This window comes from Asparagus officinalis, chromosome 3, assembly GCF_001876935.1.
Source record: "Asparagus officinalis chromosome 3, Aspof.V1, whole genome shotgun sequence".
NCBI classification, from domain to species: domain Eukaryota; kingdom Viridiplantae; phylum Streptophyta; class Magnoliopsida; order Asparagales; family Asparagaceae; genus Asparagus; species Asparagus officinalis.
In genome coordinates this window covers 70,592,157-70,614,119 of record NC_033796.1, presented here as the reverse complement: position 1 = coordinate 70,614,119, position 21,963 = coordinate 70,592,157, and the positions used below count along the sequence as shown (strand labels likewise).

At 43.8% G+C, this 21,963-nt stretch overlaps 1 pseudogene; it reads left to right on the top strand.

Annotated features, from left to right (window-relative positions):
- Window positions 18,414–21,557, top strand: LOC109835266 (annotated as a pseudogene).

The following is a 21,963-nucleotide window of genomic DNA, read 5'->3' as shown; positions in this document are numbered from 1 at the left end:
TGGCTAATTGCGCCATAATGTCGAAGCTATGCGGAGTCTTCGAGCTTTCCGGTTTGTCTCTTCCAATTGGACGACTGAAACGAGACTGCTTCGGATTCTGTACCTCTTGGGGATTCTTCTCTTTTGGTTTATTCACCGGTTGTCGTAGAGCTTCTTTACCCGGTGTGGGACTTGCAATCACTCCCATCTCCGTGAGAGTTTTGGCTGGTCCCCGCTTGTTCACCCCCTGCTCACTAGGTGGCGGATAATTGTAGTGGTATTCATTTCCGCTCCGTGTCGCAAAAGCTTCTTGTTCTTCTTCAGAGAGCAGGAAAGTGGAGATTCTTTCGTCATCTTCCCCTGGGATAGCAGAGACTCCATAACAAGACTTCCCTTTTCCTTTAGACTTCCTCCCGGATGACGAACCGGCCCATTGTTCATCTCCAATCAGATCTGGATGAACCCAAAGGATTTCGCCATTTGGGGTTGTGTGCGGCACAAGTCCCTTTTGGCGCTGTCCGTGCGGATCGTCATTCACCGTCTTCATCCCGACTTTGGTGACGCGTTTTGGCTCGAACCAAGTTGTAGGCACCGACCCAAAACTGATTGACACTGCGTTGGCCCCCACATTCTTGGCTGGTTTCGGGGTTATGACTCCTACGTCGATTAACGCCTGGATCTTGTCCTTGAGGTGGTAGCATGATCTCGTAGGGTGGTGGACCGCTCTGTGGTACGCGCAGTACTTTGGATCCGTCACTTTGCTGGCCCCTTCTTGATCCACGATCGCCGGCAACTGGATCTTGTTGTTCTCCAACAGGTATTTGAAGATGCCGGGAACTTCATCATCCTTGAAGGAGTACACTTTAGGAAACCTCGGCTCCGCAGATTTCTGCTTCTGAGGCCGTTGTTGCCATTGTCCTCGAGATTGTTGGGGTGCTTGTTGCTGTGGTTGCAATTGAAAGGTTTGATTAGCATCAACTGCATTAGCTTGTGCCTTACCTTTCCCCCGTGGGACGAAGTTTTGCTTTGGAACACTCGTCGCCGGTTGGCCTCTTTCCGCCTTCTTCCTCTTGAGGAATCGCTCAGCTTGCTCTCCCCGGATTTTCAGATCCTGCCACGTTTTGGACGGTGCTGTGCCCATTGCTTCCAACACGTCCAGCGAAAGGTTGTTGTGGCATGTCTGGAGGATGAATTCATTGGTGATCGGGTCCCGGCAATTCATCGCCTTGTTGCGGAACCTCTTGACGAAGGTGTCGACCAACTCCCCGTCTTTCTGCTTCTCATCGAGCAATGACCCAATAGAAACTTCGGTGTCGTCATCGAAGAAGTTTGCGAGGAACTTTGACTCCATGTCGTCCCAGCTATTTATGCTCCCTGGCTTGAGGCGACGATACCAATCGAAGGCGGCTCCGCGAAGAGTGCCGACGAATGACCGCACCATCAGAGGCTCATTACCAGAGATCACCCCCAAATGCGATTTGAAGTAAATCAAATGCTGGGTAGGTGAACCCATCCCATTAAACGGCGTGAAGTTAATTAGACTGAACTTCGCCGGATATGGGATTGATTCCCACTCCCTTGGGTATGGACAAGGAATGCCCGTCTTTTTTGTCTCTTGAGCGGAAATTAGTGTGTTGATTTTGCTCTCGAGGTTCTTGATCTTCAGGTTTTCGCCGGTGTTTTCGCCAGCATTCTCATTACCACCCCCTGCGTTGACGGGAGGATCATTGGTATTACGAGCATTCGCATCCTCATCTTCCAGATTAATCGGGTTACGATGATTCTGCTCGCCTTGTTGGTTCGCCAATGCTTGGATCTGTTGGTCATGCATTTCTCTCATCTGCTGCATGGCCATCTCCATCTCAAATTTGAAACTTTCTTTCTGCTTAGCCAAAGCGTCTTCAAGCATCTTGGCCATCTGTTCCGCGCTTATCATCAGGGCCTCGCGGGGTTGTCCCTCGCTGGATACTGTATTATCTGATGCCACCGCGGAGCCGGCATCAGATTCTTCATCTTCTGAAGGGCGTCTTGTCCGAACCCTACCATAGGTTGCTCGCTCGATGGTTCCGGACTGCAGACGGGTTCTAGGCCGGGAGGCTCTCAAAATCGACTCGAAATTATCCCGTGCCGATGTCATGTTAGTGGTGACCCTCGGAAATTCTCCGTCTTCAATCACCCTTCTTCTTCGTTGGAAACGCCTAGGCCTTGGTTTTGGCATTTCAGCCCTGAGCCTTTCAAAAACTGAAACTCTTTCGGGGACCGCCTTGATGCAGTTGTATTCTGACAATACCGCCCAAATGAGTTTGGAACAGGGGCATCGAGTTTCCTGTTCTCGGGGACTCCTCTTCCTGGTTTTATTCGTACCCCCAGCATGATAGTACAACGTGCCTTTGTGGGCGTGAGTTCTCAGCGTGCTCTTGGACTTCGATGCGCAAATTGGTGCGCGTAGCTGCCTTAAGCTCTTTGTCATGTTGGAGGTGATGACGACCCCCAGCGTATTGAGTTGTTCTGGGCTTCTTCATCGGTCGAAACGTGCCTTTGTGGGCGTGAGTTCTCAGCGTGCTCTTGGACTTCGATGCGCAAATTGGTGCGCGTAGCTGCCTTAAGCTCTTTGTCATGTTGGAGGTGATGACGACCCCCAGCGTATTGAGTTGTTCTGGGCTTCTTCATCGGGCCCAAACGCTCGTGAACTGGAGCTTTGCCTCTCTCGTCGGGAATTGGACCGAGACGCTCCAAAACTGGCTTCTTCCTTCGGGATGGTTCTGCATGATCTCCCGGAGAAGCTATTGGAATTAACGGCGACTTTGGTTGATTCGCCGGAGGTTGGCCTTGCTTTGAAGGCTGCAATGGTGGCGCGTTGGTGGTGGCTTCTTCTCCGCCTCCTTTTGCAGTCTTCTACGGGCTTCCTGGACTTGTGCCCGTACCTGCGCTGACATCGCGCGGCGCTTGCGGATACGCTCCTCAAGTGTCGAACGGTTCCGTTTGACGCGGACCCATTCATTCTTTGGCGGCTTGGAGGAGTCGCCGTTCATTGGTGGCTGAGGCTGTTTGCCTCTTCTGTTCTTCGGATCCGCATTGTAGCGGAATCCGTCTGTAGACTCCATCGCCTTAGCGAGTTGCCGCGCAAGGCGTTGACGTCTGACGACGCCTCTGGCGGGCTCTCTTTGAGAGAGTCACAACGCCCTCAACAGTAGAGGCGTCGGCAAGAACAGGTTTGACCTCGTTGGAGGTCGGTGGAACTTCACCCGACGCAACTTTGGCGTCAGCTGGTGTGAGAGCTTCGTTGGCTTTCCGAGCTTCTTCGAACCAACGAACTTTTCTCCTGGAGGAGAACTTCTTGGACTTGCGGGGGGAGGTAGATTCGGACGAGGACACGTACTCCTCGAACTTGGCTTGGTCGAATAAAAAAATTACAACTTTCTCCTTGTGAACAAATCGCGAGCTCCTGTTTTGCGGTCACTCGCTTTTGTGGGTTCTTTGCCAACGCCGGGGTTAATCCGTGGACCACCGCGCGATCTAGATCCGGTCGGATCTACACGATTTGACGGGTATTATTCCACGAAGGGAATAATAGCCGGGAGGGATTAGTTCACTAAGGAAATAATCGCTCGGATCTCGGGATCTAAGACCAAGCTTAGATCCGGAGTGTGATCTCGTGTAGATCTCAGATCTGTCCTTCCCCTCTCTCGAAATCCTGCCTTTTGTGACGTGGATGCTCGCCGAGGATCAGATCTGGATGTCCAAGTCTTCAAGTCTTCAAAACTCTAAGCTCGATCTTCAATCCGGCAGAGTTTCGGCTCTCAAAAGTCCAACCTTTGAAAATGAACAAAAGGGGGCCTATTTATAGGCTACCCTCACTGTGCCTTGGGCACAGTGCAGCCGGCCACCTTGAGGTGGCTCGGCTCTGGGCCGGCCACCTCAAGGTGGCTCGGCCACCGAGCCACCTCAGGGTGGCTCGGCTTTGGCCGAGCCACCTTGAGGCGGCTCGGTTTTGGCCGAGCCCATCTGGGTTTGGGTTTCTGCTGTTTTCCGCCTTTGGGTTCTGTCCGTGATTCGGTTGATCCATACTTTGATCCGTTGATCTGATTTAGCAGTAAACCCGCTTCTGATTTAGCAGTAAATCCGCTTCTGAGTTCGAGTCCAAAACTGATCTTGATTCGATCGTGATTCGTCCGAGTTTGTCTTTGGTTGGATCACTCGTTGACTCTTCAACACTTGGCTTGATTCCGAACGCGAATGGATTTATTCCGTTGCTTGCGTGCGATTCGTCGCCTCGTTGGTTCGTCGGTTTGTGCCGAACTGTGCTAAGGGACCTATAAGCAATTTTATATGCCTACATCTCTGGTTGAGTTCCTTCTGGGAAAAGAGGTACTTCAGACTTTGATGATCTGTGAATAACTCAAACTGCACTCCATATAGGTAGTGCCTCCATGACTTTAGTGCAAATACTATTGCTGCCAACTCCAAATCATGAGTGGGATAGTTCTGCTCATGCACCCTCAACTGCCGTGAGATATAAGCTACTACCCTCTGAGTCTGCATCAATACGCCTCCCAAGCCTACCAACTATGCATCTGTATTTACGATGAATGTCCTGTCGCTGCTCGGAATAGTCAAAACCGGTGCTGTAGTCAACTTAGTCTTCAAAATATCAAAGGCCTTCTGGCACTCCATGCTCTATATGAATTGTACACCCTTCTTAGTAAGGTGTGTAATAGGCGTCGCAATCTTCGAGAAGTCCTGAATGAACTTCCTATAATATCCAGCTAAACCCAAAAAGCTACGAATCTCTGTCACCGACTTCGGTGGCTCCCATTCAAGAACTGCCGTGACCTTAGTCGGGTCCACTGCTATGCCCTCCCTACTGATGACGTGGCTAAGGAATCTGACTTCTGAAAGCCAAAATTCACATTTGCTGAACTTGGCATACAGCTGATGCTCCTGAAGAGTCCTCAACGCTATCCGTAGATGCTCCTCGTGATCCGCCTCCGATCTCGAGTAAATAAGAATATCATCGATGAAAACGATCACGAACTGATCCAAGAAGGGATGGAAAACCCGGTTCATCAAGTCCATGAATACCGCGGGTGCATTGGTCAACCCAAATGGCATGACTAAGAACTCGAAAGAACCATATCGAGTAAGAAAGGCGGTCTTGGGAATGTCATCAATCTTTGAGAAATACTGCGCCCCCTGCAACTGGTCAAACAAGTCATCAATCCTAGGTAATGGGTACCTATTCCGGATAGTGACCTTGTTCAACTCTCTATAATCTATGCATAGTCTCATACTACCGTCCTTCTTCTTCACGAAGAGGACCGGCGCGCTTCACGGAGAATGACTCTGGCGAATAAAACCCTGAGCTAATAATTCATCCAACTAGGTCTGAAGCTCCCTCATCTCAGCTGGTACCATACGATAGGGTACACGGGATATCGGGGCTGTGCCTAGCTGCAACTCAATACAGAACTCCACCTCTCTCATCGGAGGTAATCCGGGTATATACTGAAAGGCATCCTGATACTCTGAGACAACCCTAGTCTCTAATAACTCAGCACCCTGATCTCGTCGCATCACCTCCTCGATGTACGCCAGAAATGACTCCGCAAATCGGTTGCCCTGAGAGGTGGCTACAATCATCTCAGACCCATCGGACGCTCTCAACTTGACTGTCTTTGCAAAGCAGTCAATACTAATATGGTAGGAAGACAACCAATCCATACCAAGGATGACATCGAACTCGGACATATGCAACACTATCAAATCAACTATAAACTCTGACTCATCTAAACTGACGGTACACCTCCTACAAACGCTCTCCAGAAGCGATACCTCACCTAAAGGGGTGGAAACAGATAAAGGGGTGTCTAGAGGCTGAGCTACGAGCTGGAGTCTAGCCATAAGTGCATGAGAGATGAAAGAATGTGAGGCTCCCGAATCGAAAAGAATATGGGCGGGGAAAGAATCCACAAGGAACGTACCCTCCACTATGGTTTCGCTAGTTCCATGATCACGGGGAACTACTGCATAAACCCTGCCTGTGGCTGGAGACTGCTCTGCTGCTGGAGCTGGAGAAAATGGGACAATCTGCCCCTGAGGAAACTCCTGAACTGCACGAACTTGCCCCTCAGTCCTCTGGACTGCTGGCGGTGCCTCAAGCCTGTCCTGCTGGCCCTGATCTCTGCCCTGCTGTCGCTGCTGCTGCTGCTACTGGTTCGGACCCCTGCCCTGCTGAGCTCCTGCTGGTGCGCTACGATACTCTGATGCCTTATGCCCGATCTTGTGACAGTTAAAACAAGATACCTGAAACTTGCGCTGCTGATGCGCTCTCTGATCCTGCTAGGGTCCCTTTTTATAAGGGCCCTGATGCTGCTGCTGATGCCTAGAAAAAGATCTCTTGTTCTTGCCTTTGTCACCGCTCTGCCTTGCCTTGGCCTTCCCTTCCTTATCCTTCTGGAACACGCTAGTCTTAATCTCCTGTGAAGTGGCAGCCTCAGCTACCTCCCTAACTGAATAGAACCTCCTCGAGACTAGGTATCGGCGGAGATTAGGGCGAAGCCCTGCCAAGAACATCTGAGCCTGACGCTCTCCTGTCTGCCACATACCCGTGAAATATAGCAACTCCATGAACCTGCTCTCAAAATCTGCAACGGTCATGTCCCCCTGAGTCAACCTGGACAAGTCAAGCTCCTTCCCAGTCCGTGCCCCAGAAGAAATATACTGCCCATCAAAGAAGTATATGAAGTCCTCCCATGTAAGGGTCATCCTCTGCTCTGGAGTAAACTGAAGTCGGTACCATCTCCCGGCATCTCCCTTCAAGCTGTAGGATGCCAATCTCTGCTTCTGCACTGAATCCACATTGAGTATGTCCAGGATATTGCCCACATCCTCCTTCCACTTATGGGCTACGAGAGGGTCTGGTGATCCCTGGAATTCTGGTGCCCTCATCTTCTGGTACCTCTCAACCATACGGAGCCAAGCCTCCTGCTCTGTGGCTCTATCTAGGACTGCTAAAGGAACAGCTGCAGGTGCTACCTCTGAGTCTCTCTCTCTGATTGGGACGGCTGGTATCCCCTTTGATGGAACTACTGGAGGTGGTGGTGGTGGTGTCCGCGGTGCTATGTGAGTCGTCACCAACTCCTCAATGGCTGTCATCCGGGCAATTAGAGGAGTCATGATGTCCACCAAATACTGAGGAGCCTGTTGCGGCTCGGGTGGAGTCTGCTGAGGCTCGGATTGAGCTGGCTGCTGCTCAGATGGTGTCTGCTGTGACTCTGCCTGGCTAGCTCTCCGAGTACGAGGTCTACCACATCCTGCCATCTCTCTGATCATAAGAAAATGAGAGTTTATGAGTCAAAATAGACCTTTATAAATAACGTATCACATTGAAATTTTCACAACACATAGTATTCACACAAATACTTTGACTTTACACCAAATAGTTATCATAAAAAAAAATTTCTCAAATTTTGAGATATATGCATATATCGTCCTCAGTTTAATTACATATCATATTATGTTCATGTTTATATCGCCCTTAGTTTAATTACATATCCGTGCACATAACTTGTTGTATATCATAATATCTAGGATATTAGTTAATAAATTTTAATTTGGCATTAATATCAGATTAGATTTGTAAGTACCCTATTCACCCCCCTATAGGGCACTTTCAATTGTCTCAGCATCAAATGGAGAGTGATCGGCGGCGTGGTAGAGCCCATGTGATATGACGAGTCATGAAGACTATCAGTGCTAGGGTCATGATGAGACCTATATTTTGGCGAGTTATATTTTGGCGAGTTATATTTGGCAAGTTATATTTTGGCAAATGAGAATATGCCCGCCTGTTATTTTGGCAAAGGGGTCAACTGGTTGGGGCCTTGCTTGCGAAAATACACCCACCCATTGTTTGGCGAGTTATATTTTGGCAAATGGGAATACCATAACAGTTGGTCTCTTTCTCTTGGAGTCGGATTTAGCTGAGTCTGAGTGAAATATGATAAAGAACCACTTTGGAATTGCTTCTGTTGCATAATCTCAGAATGTTTTGCCGGATGAATTAGTTCCAATGTGGACTGGTAGATTTAAGCATTAACCTTAGAGGACTCGTTCTCTATAGAGAGGAGATGTCTAGAACTTGAGCAAGTAAGCTTTTGAAGGATTAATTTTTTCTAAGTCTTAGACCGATCTGATCAACTGCTCTTGCTACTTAGCATCTATGCAACTTAGACGAGTTGTCCAAGAGATATCCTTAAAGTCAACTTGTCGGCCGTGATGGGTCGATTAGGGCCCAGTATACTTTGCTTAGTAGACATTGTTTAGAGAGATTCCTGAGGCCTTTATTGGGCCAACGAAATGTCACTGTTGAGGATGATCTAATGATGCTACCAGTTGTCAGAGTAATGGCATCGTTTCGATTTTTGAGCGAAGAAGTGTGGAGTAAATAATAACGTCACTTCGAGTTTTGAGCTAACTGTCTGAGATTTCGAGGTGAATCTCGCCCATTTATTTGGAAACGAGACAACCATTTTGATTAATCCTCGTGCCCCTTCGGAATACTATAAATAGCTCGTTGGGGGTGAAATAGAATTCTTTTTGAGTTTGCCCAAAATATCTCCGGCGCTTCTCCGAATTTTCGTAAGTTTACTTTGCAAATCAAATTCTTCAATGGTTTCCCCAGCTTCCACTGCAGGCCGCAATGAGGAGAGGATTGCTCTTCTCCAGCACACTCGCTCGAGGGTCCTGACGAGGATGCTTGAGCCATATTACGATCTTTATGACATTTCAAGGGATTTTACACTGGGGGCCCCGAGTATGATCGAACCTATGTATCACCATGGCGGGGACCGTGCGCTGCTTTACCTTGCTCATCTTGAGCATGGTCTACGGCTACCACTTCATCCCTTTATTAGGGATGTCTGCATTGTTCTAAGGGTTTCCCCTCTTAATTTACCCCTCATGTCATTAGGGTTCTGGTGGGCTTTGTCATCATTTGCTACCGGGTTGGAGTTTCACCGACCACATGACTTCTAGGACATTTGGTCGGTGTCGAATTGAAGAAAGAGGACCCACACTACTATTTTCACTACTTGGAAATATTAAACTTGTGTCAGATGCTCTAGAGTCCAGCAGGGATTGGAAGGTGCACTTTGTGTGGGTCTTCGGGGCTGATGGCGTTCTTTCTTGTCCCAATTGGTCCAATGTGGCTAAGGATGTACTGAGGCCGTGTCCTCTTAATGATGAGGAAAGGTGGCAACTGGTAAAGATTTGCTCCTATGCTGGGTCTCGAGACAGGAGCAATCTTTTCGAGACAGCATCTCTTTGGTCGGCGGGCGTTTCCATGATTTTGTCCTCCTCGGTTGACCGAGCAAGAGCAAGTCTGCTAGCTCCCCCCTTGAAAAAAGCATTAAGAGAAATTCTTCAACCATTCAAGAGGTGGAAGAGGTCTGTCCAAGCTTATCGACCGAATGAGATCGACACCGTGGGCGACTCTTCCCCTCTTGTAGCAGAGGGGGTAGCTCCAACTATCAAAGAAGTAGTTGCGAGGGCCCCTGTCAAGGGGACAGTTGGGTCGAGTTTTGCGGTCGTACAATTCCACAGGCCTGGTAAGGAGCTTGTCGGGAAATCAGGACTGTGTTGACGAGAAAACAACGGCTCCAGAAGGGCCCGAGTCGGATGAGATGGTGGATGTGTGGAGTAAGTTCTGGCCATTCTGCCATGGGATTGATGAGCTTACTCACCGGTACTGGGAGAGGGCGAGGACTATGTTGGTGGGAGATCCGTTAACCCCCGGCTCGCCTAGAGAAGAGGTTCCCAAAGGTGACAAGTTTGTCCTGGAGGAACCCATGGATGTGGAGTCCTCGGTCATGCAGTCCTTAACTGCCTCGATCGACGCTGTATCCCAGTTTACCCTCCCGAAGGATAAGAGGCTCTTGTGGGAGATACCAAGCGCTAGCGCATATTTGGCCCTCAAGGCCTATTTGGTCTGAGGGCCTTTATTAGAGCAGGAGCTGTTTGACCGGATGAGGCATATGCATGAGGTGGCACAGAGGTGACACGCCGAGCTAGCCCAAAAGAAGTCGACCAAGGAAGAGGCAGAGTAGAGGATTGCTGCCTTAGAGGCCGAATTGAGAGGCAGAGCGGACATCTGGTGGTGGGAGCTGGACGAAAAGGAGCGGCTTTTGATAGGCTACAGAATCCAAGTTTCCAAGCACTTGGGTTCTGTTGATGATCTCTAGCGGGAGGTGGATCGGTTGAGGGGAGAGGTCGGTCATCTGCAGCAAGGGGTTTCTGAGCGGGATGGCCAACTGACTGCTTTGGCTGTGGAGGTCGAGTCCGAGAGGCGCCTAAAGGCGGAGACCGAGGAGGAAGCTAAATCGAGCTGTCTTTTGGTCGAGCTGCTGAGGTAGGATCTTGAGGAGGAGCGGTTGACTCCTCCGGTGTCCGCAATAATTGTCAAGGACTTGGAGGGTCGGTTTGCTCATCTTGACTTAGCGTAGCATAGGAAGGAGGTTGTCGACGAGTGGCACCATGTCCCTCTAGGAAAAATTGAGGTAGCATTGGCTTGCAAGGCTGACGTCGACTATCTTGCTTCGCTGCTCTCCTCTAGCTCTCTTCCCTTCCTCGATCTCCATTACCCCCCTCGTGTCTCTTGCTACTTTGATCTCTTGGAGGAGATCGAGGAGAGTGGAGGTGGGATGGATCTGGCGCTGGATGTTAGGGGTGATGACGAGCCAGAGGATGATCCAGAAGAGAATTCTCCCGCTTCCTCAGTTGTTGCCGCCAAAGCCGCCGCGGACTTTGTTGTCGTTGAGAGCCTCCCAAGTCTTACTCCCGGATCTGGTCGAGAGGTCTAAGGGCTTGTATTTGTACTCTCTTTTTTTGTAAATATCAACATGCTTTGTATGTACTTTGGCATGGATATTGTAAAGAGTTTGTAATGAAGTTTGCACTTTGGAATAAAAAACAACTTTATTCTCATTTTGAGTCTGCCTTTATTTACTCCTTGGCTTTGCTAATTTAGCTTTGTTCTGATTGAGAGAACCAAGTATTGATTATGATGAGCCTGTCATGTCATGTCGACTTAAATGTAGAGGGGTCGAGACGACCGACTTCATCTATTACTTTCTGTTGGCTGTGTTTGGGTCTTCAGCCGTCTAAGACTTGGCAAATTGTATCACCAAAGTTGTATTGTCGAGGTCATTCAAGCACTTAAGTTCCAGCCTTGGGTTTATTTTTAGAATAACACCAAGGTTTGTTTAATAGAATGACAACCCTGAGGTTGAGTACCTAGGACTTACGTAGATGTCCATATCTTCAATATAGCCATGATGGTCAAGAGGCGACTGTGGGAGTCGACCGTATGGTGAGTGCCTTGGGTTTACCCTGAGAAGAGGCACCAAGGTCTTTGAATTCGATCGAAGTTGAATGCCTCGAACTTACAAAAGTTAACTAGGTTTTTCACAACCCTGAGGCTTTGCCTAGGACTTACCAAAGTCAACTAGGTCTTTCGCCCTACAGAGGGATGCCTTGGGGGTAAAATGATGAACTAGCAACCCTGAGTTAGGGTGTTGTAAAACCCCGTAAATTTAAATATTTTATGATAAATAATGATAAATATGTTATATAGTGAAAAATAATATATTTTGATGTTTGGATACGATAAGAATTGATTTGAGATCAATTCAATGTATATTTATGAAAATATGAGTGCAAATGCACAAAACATGCACAAAGGCCAAAAGAGTGAAAATCTGGGAATAATGACTAGTTATGCGTTTTTAAGTTTTTTATACTGATGCAGTTAGAATTTGGAAAGGTGTAAATGACCAAAGTTGTAGGTGTCTTCTTTATCTTTCCAACAAGTCTTAGATCACCTCATTCTGAGATCGGATAAGGAAGTTACAGTCAAAATACCGAAGAGGTATTTTTCTAGTCAGATTAGGTTTCCTGGTTCGGGTTGGTTTCGGGTATTTTTAGGCCCACACCCGTTTTTCTACTATGTATAACATGTATTAACAAAAATTTCAGTACTATTTTAGTATTTTAAAACCCTAACAGCCACCAAACCCCCCCAAACCCTAGTTTGATTTCTTGGAGAAGAATTGGAGGCTTTCAAGTGGATTTTTGTTGATTTTTTGGTTTTTGGAGTGGAGATCTCTTTCGACATTGCTTCTAAAAGGTTTTCCTACAATCTCAGGCTAGTGTCATCTCTACTAATCCCCCTCCTAGTTTTTAAAATATTTTTAAAAAGATTTAAACATGTTTTGTAGAGCCTAAACGAATAGATTATGTATAAAAGACAACTCTTTGTATTATATGTATAAAGATTAGGTCTTTTCATGCTAAAAAGGTTGAGAACGTTTTTACAAAGATGATTTAGATCTGATGATGATTTTAAAATATGGTTAATCTAAAGGAAAAAGTTTGATTCTTTATTTTGAGCTTTTATGCATGTTTTTAGGGTTTTGAATACAAATCTAAAGCATAAAATCATGTTTATAATTGTTGAGTTGTTTCCAGATATTCATATCTGCTGTGACATGTTTGCATACAAGTTTTATGAAGATTTAATCATATTTGAATCATAAAAACACAACGTGAACACGACATACATAAAAAAATTGAGAATCTGGAAATCAGGGTTCACGGTCGACCGCGTGCAGGACATGGACCAGGGTAGTCTCTGGAGCCCGTCGCGGTCGACCGTCACGGTCAACCGCCAGTCTGTTTTGGCTGTGCATGTTTATATGGCTTGGTTTTGGTTTGTCGAGCAGATTTCTAGATCTAATGATGATAGACTATGATATTAGTAATTGTTTAACACCTGGGATGATGGTGAACTTCAGATGAGGACACGCACACCGAGATTTGTGCATGTATACTAGATTGTGTTAGATGGACACACTTTCGACATGAGTTAAACTGATTAACACATATGAATAATGTTGTTCTATACGTATCCGGAAATAGGGAGATGAAACCTATTTGCCGCAGAACGATTGAGTAAGAGTATTATAAAAGTATCGTTATTACACGTATCCGGAATAGGAGAATAATAATCCTATTGCCGCAGAACGATTGAGTAAGAGTATTACAAAAGTATCGTTATTACACGTATCCGGAATAGGGAGATAATAAAATCTATTACCGCAGAGCGATTGAGTAAGAGCATTTCAAGAGTATCGCTATAGCACAAGATGATGCACACATAGATATTTGATCAGTTATAAGTTTTACTTTAATGATAGACTACCCGTGAGTAGGGTATTTACTTTGAGATTTTGGCACACCCGTTATGGACGGCAGTTATATTTCGTTTTGATTTGGTTGGCATCTTCTTATATTAGAGCAGGTTACTGGATTGTACTTTGAGATGAAATATTTATTCTTTATGTTGGAGATTAGAGTATGTTTCCTTGACTATTTGTTTTTCATTCATAGAGAGCTATATGAATGATTTGATATATGTATGTACTAACTCTATTTTCTATATACTCCTATCCCTTCCCCTGGGGAGAGGTAGTGATGATCTCGCTAGCGCTTTGACGCTCGTTGTTTCCCCTCTTTCAGGCAGTGAGTCTGGCGCACGGAGAGTCACAGGTTGATGGGACATCTTAGTTATCCGTTTAGCTACTTATCATATTTTATAGTTATTGCAGAACTCCACATGTAGTTGATTATTTTCAGACTCTAGATTGGTATTTTGTTTCATAGAGTTGAGAGCTATTGTGAGACTTTGTTATTTGACTCATTGTATTTGAAATTCAGTTCAGATTCAGAGATATATTTATTTCATCCCAGTTGGGCTCATTATTGATATTTCATATGCTTCTTCTGTGTACATTCGATGTCGTTTTATTTCTATTTTGCCTGTCTGTACCTTCGTCTATTTATTGTTTCCATTAAAGAGATAGTGATTGTGATGGTGAAACATATCGTAGCATGGTATTTGGTGCTTGGCAGGTTTGATAATCTGGGTTTCACCTTGGACTGCATCCTTGTGTGAACCCTGGGGCGTCAAAGTTTGTATCAGAGCTCTAGTTCAACATCCTTAGGATCATTCCTGTATCAAATTGTGGAGCTAGGATAGAGTTTCCTAGGATTCATTATAGAGTCTGTTAGGAATTCCTATAATGAGTGAGGACGATATGTGCATATATCTCAAAATTTCAAAAAAAAAATTTATGATAATTATTTTATATTGATTTAAAGTATTTGCGTGAATACTATATGTTATGAATACGTGTTGTGATATGTTATATATATATATTACTGTGATCATAAGCTCTCCTCTCGATATTATAAATGTTGGGATGAGGATACGGTCGAGATAAAACTCACACCCAGAGAGCTGGGCAAGCATAGTCTGAGTCGCAGCAGGCTCCACAGTATTTGATCGACTTTATGGCGCCGTTTGCAGAAACAGAGACTAGCAACACTCGAGGAGGGAGTAGCGAGCCACATTATATTTTCTAGAGTTCCACCACTAATTGTACCAGTCATGCCTAATAAAGAGGTAATACCAATGATTTCATCATCACCACAACTAGTTGTTGATAGAACCGCATAGCACGAGGTTTGGCTCTAAAAGAATAGGAAGGATATCAGATACTGAGAACACCATAGTGCAGGGCACACTAGTTTCATATGCAGCTTATAAATAAAAATGAATATGTGAAAATTTCTTAATGTAGACTCAGTACCAAACCAGAGGTTAAATATATTCAGCACAGAGGATATCACCGGAGAATAGTAGCAAATGATAGCTATGATTTCAGATTTTCGTCGGGATAGTGAATATCACTTATTTGGGAAAATTTTGTTTACTTCTTCGACAAGCAGTTAGAGCTAGTTTGCTTAAAACAGTGAGATATGCCTATAGTTAATTACGAAATCAAGACTAGCATGATGGCAATGACAAGGACAAGAGGCCTATTATGGGATCTAGAGGACCTCAGCAGCGGGGTAAGGATTTTTACCATCAGCAACAAAGACATTATAAGAAGATAGCACAACATGATTTGATAGCATCGCAGCAGCGCATGATTCGGGACACATGATACAATTATAACAAGATCGGACATAGAATGAAGAATTATTGGAGTACACCAGCAGGAGACTAGCATGATAGAGATCAGGGTCAATAATCTTAGGGCAACAGTTACGGCCAGCATCGGAGGATAGATGTGCTACCGGTTATTCCGAGGATTTAGGGGCCTATAGGCCAGAATTGTGCTATTCAGAGTATTTATCAGTGTCAAATGGACCCATGTGTTTCACCGCCAGTAGCGCAGCAGGCACCGGCCACCAGCGGAGTTTATATAGTGATAAACACGTAAAATATGCATTATCTTAATGTGTTTCAAGTATGATTTACGGATGTTTGATGCATATTTAGTGTTTAGATCAAGGATACTGCTGTGTTTTGTGTTCCTTTATGTAGTTATTGGCTCAAGATTGAAAGATTTGATGATCGTTGGAAGTTAAACAAGAGTTTGAAGCAACAACAAGATTTGGAATGCATAGTTCGAGAAGGAAACGGATGCACAAGTATGTAGAATTGGAAATTCAACCATGATGTAGTTTGAATCAAGAAAAACTCAAAAGATGAAAGTTGTAGATCTCTTCAACAGATTTCTAACACAATTTGAATCACCTTATTTCGAGATCGGACGAAGAAGTTACGGCCAAAATACCAAAACCTATACAAAGAAGCACAAAATCAGCAAAACAACCCCTAACACACCCTGGTGTGGTGCAGACCACACCTGTGGCGCGGGAATTAGTTATTTTCCAGATTTTTGGGGACATATAAATAGATGTTTTGACTTAGGGTTTTGGATATCTTTTGTTATGTTCTCTTAGCCATCAATTAGCAATTATTTTGGAGTTCAAGTATTGAAGAAAGACATTAATCTCTTGTACAAGATTGGATTGCAAGTTTTGATTTTGGAGATTTCAATTGAAAGACAGGTTAATTCTTTCCTGTCTTTGATTTATTTCTTCTTATGATTGATTTATATAATTATTTGATGTATTCTCTTATCCCAATCATGTGTGAGTAGATTTCTTGTCTAGGATTGGGAAAGAACCCAACTTTTTGGTGATTAATGATGGATTTATATAGGTTTTTGGTGAAAGTTTAAATCTTTAAACTTGATTTCTAGTGTTTTAATTTTGTTGATTCACTTGATCACCGTATTAGCAATCATACGTAATTAATTGAAGGACTGAAAGGTGAAGATTAATTCCGGATCTCTAGAAATTAAGCAGGGAGCTCGAACCATGAAAGTAGGCTAGATTCCTTGGGGATTTGATTTGGATTAGCATAAAGCTTAATGGGTTTAATTTAATCTTAATTTCACGAAAGGAGGTTAATTGAGATTAATTAGGCACGATCTTTAGACCTTGAAAGAGGCTTTAGATTAATTTAGGCTAATTCACCCTTTCTAGTTTAAACCAACACCGAGAACTAAAATAATTCATCATTTAGCATCGAAGTTGTGGTGAAAACCCAATCCTGACTCTTCATTATATTAAATTCCACCTGATTAGTTATTATTTTATTTCTTTTAATTTTCATCTCTTCTAATTTACTCATTACTTTAGCTAGTCGAATAACTTGAAATTTGGTAATTAACCCTAGTCCCTGTGGGATCGACCTTGATAGCTATAACGAGTCTGTGCGCTTGCAGATTTTGCCTACTAAGTTTTTGGCGTCGTTGCCAGGGACTGCGGTGTTAATATTAAGTGTTCACGTTATTAAACTAGACTGGATTTTTTTTAAATTCTCTTCTCTACTCACTTTCTTTTATGCAAGGGCATCAAACAGAAGTACACAACGAAAACAATGCTGAACTATCGGTGACTCTTGTAGAGATAAGAATGTATATAAGGGAGCAAAGGAACACAGAACAAGCTACAATGGGTGATCAGAATCAGCTTCTTAAGGATTTCGGATGACAAACTCGGTGAAGCACTCTGGGCTTATCGCACCACTATACGCATGCCTACAGGTGCCACCCCGTATTCGCTGGTGTACGGATGTGAAGCTGTACTACCGCTGAAAATTTAGATTCCATCCCTTCGGATTGCCCTCGCAACGGAGATGACAACGGAGGAACAACATCAGAAGCGACAAGCTACAATGGGTGATCAGAATCAGCTTCTTAAGGATTTCGCTGCCCCAAATGCTCAAGGCACGCAGTCAAGTATTACAAGGCCCACTGTTGAAGCTAATAATTTTGAGCTAAAACCATCACTGCTCTCAATAGTTCAACAAAATTAGTTTGGAGGTGGTGCTACTGAAGATCCGATTCTCCACCTGTCAATTTTTTTAGAGTATTACGACACTTTGAAGCTTAATGGAGTGACCAATGATGCTATTCGACTCAGATTATTTTCGTTCTCTTTAAAGGACAAGGCTAGGGCTTGGTTGCACTCATTGCCCGCTCGGTCCATCACCACTTGGGATCAGTTGTCCAAGGTGTTTCTTGCAAAGTATTTTCCCCCAAGTAAAGCAGCACAGATGAGGAACCGGATCACAAGCTTTGTACAGAAGGAAGGAGAGTTACTCTATGAAGCTTGGGAACACTACAAGGAATTATTGAGGATGTACCCTCACCATGGACTGGAGAAGTGGTTAATTGTTCACACCTTCTACAACGGGCTCACTTACAACACTCGGATGACTGTTGATGCTACTACAGGAGGAGCTTTGATGAACAAAACAATAGATGAGGCATACACTCTCATTGAAGACATGGCTCAGAATCACTATCAATGGGCGAACGAGCGTGCTCAGACATCAAAAGGTGGCAAGTATGAAATAGATGCTTTAGATAATATATTCTCTAAAGTTGATGCTTTATTTAAAAAAGTTGAAAGCTTGAGTATTAATTTTGTGGCGTCTACTTCAATTGCATGTGAGATATGCGGTTATGTGGGTCATTCTGCACTTGAATGTCAATTAGGAAACCCCTCATCCCTTAATACTTCTGATAATGAACATGTTAACTATGTTAATAACTTTAATAAGAAGGGAGACCCTTTCTCCAACACTTATAATCCGGGGTGGAGGAATCATCCTAATTTTTCTTATAGAAACCCACCTGAAAATTCTATGCCCGCATCTAATTTTGGTCCACCTGGTTTTCGTGCTCCTCAATCTAATCTCCCTTCCCAAAGGTCTAATTTGGAAAATATGATGGAAAAGTTTGTGATGACTCAGTCGAAATTGAATGAAGTTTAAACAACAACAACAAATGACGAATGAGGTAGTAAAATAATTGGCCTCTAAGATGGATTCCCTAGCTACGCATAACAAGATGTTAGAGACACAAATCACTCAATTGGCTTGGCCTCTAAGATGGATTCCCTAGCTACGCATAACAAGATGTTAGAGACACAAATCACTCAATTGGCGCAAAATGCTAGCTCTTCATTCCCTAGCTACGCATAACAAGATGTTAGAGACACAAATCACTCAATTGGCGCAAAATGCTAGCTCTTTTGCTAGGCCTTTAGGTATGCTACCTGGACAACCTGAGACAAATCCAAGGGGTCATGTGAATGCTATAACACTTAGGAGTGGAAAACAATATGAAGGACCTAATATGAAGGAAAATGATGGGGTGGATGGTCTTCATGAAGAAAAAAATGAAAATGTGATAGATGTGGATAATGAGACCCAAATGCAAGAAAAAGAAAAAGTTAAGAAATATGTGTCTCCCACTCCTTACAAGCCTCCTCTACCCTTTCCCCAAAGGTTAGCTAAGGCTAAGTTAGAAAAGTAGTTCGGAAAATTTTTGGAGATTTTGAAAAAGCTGCACATCAATATCCCATTCACTGAAACTATTTCTCAAATGCCTTCTTATGCTAAGTTCTTGAAAGAGATCTTATCTAACAAAAGGAAGTTGGAAGAATACGAGACTGTGGCCCTTACTGAGGAGTGTAGTGCTATCATCCAGAATATATAATCTGCCTCCTAAGCTTAAGGATCCAGGTTCCTTTTCTATTCCTTGTGTTATTGGTAATATCTCTATTAACCGTGCTTTGTGTGATTTAGGTGCAAGCGTAAGTTTGATGCCGATGTCTATTTGTAAGAAGCTTGGCATAGGTGATTTAAAGCCAACCACGATATTACTCCAATTGGCGGATCGATCGATAAAATATCCGGTAGGTATACTTGAAGATGTACCTATCCAGGTCGGTAAGTTCTTTATCCCGGTTGATTTCGTTATTTTGGAAATAGAAGAAGATTCTAACATTCTAATTATATTAGGAAGACCCTTCCTTTCTACTGCAGGTGCCATAATTGATGTTAAAAATGGAAGGCTCTCTTTAAATATTAGAGGGGAGACGGTAGAATTTGATTTAAGTAATACTATGAAACTCCCTCTAACTAATAAAATTTGTTACAGGGTCGTTGTCATTGACAAGTGTACACATGAGCAAATTGCAAACAATAACTCAGCTGATCCACTTGAGAAATGTTTGGTAAGTGATGGTTCAATAAATGATGAAGACCCCGAGGTAGCCGCGTATGCTCAATCTTCAGAATCAACATCAACTGCTCCACTTCGAAACGCAAAGCTTGAAAGATTGATGCTAGAGCCAAAAGGATCTACTTGTGAAAAGGATAATGCGCCAAAGGTAGAATTAAAACCCCTTCCTTCCTCCTTAAGGTATGAATTTCTTGGCCCTGACTCTACTTATCCTGTGATTGTGAATGCATGTCTAAATGAAAATGAAGCTGATAAGTTGCTTAGAACAGTTAGGGTGCATCGCAAGGTCATAGGATACACCATGGACGACATTAAAGGAATCAACCCATCGATTTGCATGCATAGAATTCTTTTGGAAGATGATCATAAACCCTCTATAGAGCACCAACGTAGATTAAATCCTAATATGAAAGAAGTGGTTAAAAAAGAGGTGCTTAAGCTACTAGATGCTGGTGTAATCTATCCTATTTCAGATAGTGAATGGGTTAGCCCGGTTCATGTGGTTCCAAAAAAAGGGGGTATGACCGTAGTTAAGAATGCGAATTACGAACTTATCCCTACTAGGATGGTTACGGGTTGGAGGATGTGTATTGATTATAGAAAATTGAACAAGGCAACCCGAAAAGATCATTTTCCACTTCCCTTTATAGACCAGATGTTGGAAAGGTTGGCTAGGCATTCCTATATTTGTTATTTAGATGGCTATTCGGGATTTTTTTAAATCCCCATTCATCCTAGTGACCAAGAAAAAACCACTTTTACATGTCCCTATGGGACCTTTGCTTATAGGCGCATGCCTTTTGGTCTTTGTAATGCCCCTGCCACTTTTCAACGATGTATAATGGCTATTTTCTCTGATTTTATAGAAGACATTATGGACATGTTTATGGATGACTTCTCTATGTACAGAACTACTTTTGATGGTTGTTTAGCTAACTTGTCTCGATTTTTGCAGCGTTGCGAAGAAGTTAATTTAGTCCTAAATTGGGAGAAATGCTATTTTATGGTAAGGGATGGAATTGTTCTAGGACACAAGGTGTCCAAGCAAGGAATTGAAGTTGATCGTGCAAAAGTGGAAATCATTAAAAAATTACCGCCACCAACATCGGTTAGGGGAGTAAGAAGTTTCTTGGGACATGCTGGTTTCTATCAGCGTTTCATCAAAAACTTTTCAAAAATTGCAAAACCCTTAACTAAACTTCTTCTTAAAGATGCTCCCTATGATTTCACTGATGAATGTCTTGATGCTTTTTGTAGGTTGAAGGAAGCATTGATAACAGCTCCTATTATGCAACCGCCGGATTGGAATCTCCCATTTGAAGTCATGACTGATGCAAGTGATTAATCTCCCATTTGAAGTCATGACTGATGCAAGTGATTACGCGGTTGGTGCTGTGTTGGGTCAAAGAAAGAACAAGATAGTTCATGCAATTTATTATGCTAGTCACACCCTTGATGAGGCCCCAAGTTAACTATGCTACCACTGAAAAGGAGTTATTAGCAGTTGTTTTCGCCTTTGACAAGTTCGGGTCTTACTTAATGGGGTCCAAAGTCATCGTTTATACCGATCATTCCACCATCAAATATCTTTTGAGCAAGCAAGATGCCAAGCCTAGGTTGATTCGATGGATACTTCTTTTACAAGAGTTTGACCTAGAGATAAAGGATAAGAAAGGGACAAAAAATTTGGTGGCAGACCATTTGTCGAGGATGAAACCAGAATCACATGATAGGGAGGAGGATGAACTACCGATCGACGACTCCTTCCCAGATGATCAATTTTTAGCCATAGAAAGATTGGATGCACCATGGTATGCGGACTTCATCAACTACATAGTGTGTGGAGTTTTACTTCCAGATCTGAGCTATCAACAGAAGAAGAAGTTCTTTGCTGACTTGAAGTATTATTTTTGGGATGAACCATTTCTATACAAACGGTGTGTTGATGGGATGTTTAGAAGGTGCGTTCCTGAAGATGAGGTTGCAAGTATTCTCCATCATTGCCATTCATCTTCTTACGAAGGACATGCAAGCACTTCAAAGACAACTGCAAAAGTTCTACAATAAGGTTTCTATTGGCCGAGTCTTTTCCGGGATGCAAATCAGTTTGTGAAATCTTGTGATAGTTGTCAGAGGACCGGGAACATTTCGAAGTGACATGAGATGCCTTTACACTCCATCTTAGAAATTAAGGTCTTTGATGTGTGGGGCATAGATTTCATGGGACCGTTTCCATCATCGTGTAATAACAAGTTCATCTTAGTGGCGGTGGATTACGTCTCCAAGTGGGTAGAAGCGATAGCATCCCCCACTAACGATGCTAAAATGGTTGTGAAACTATTCAAGAACGTCATTTTTCCAAGGTTTGGAGTGCCACAGACGGTAATCAGTGATGGCAGTTCATACTTTATTGAAAGAAAATTCGAAGCTCTATTAAGACAATATGGGGTCACCCATAAGGTTGCCACACCAT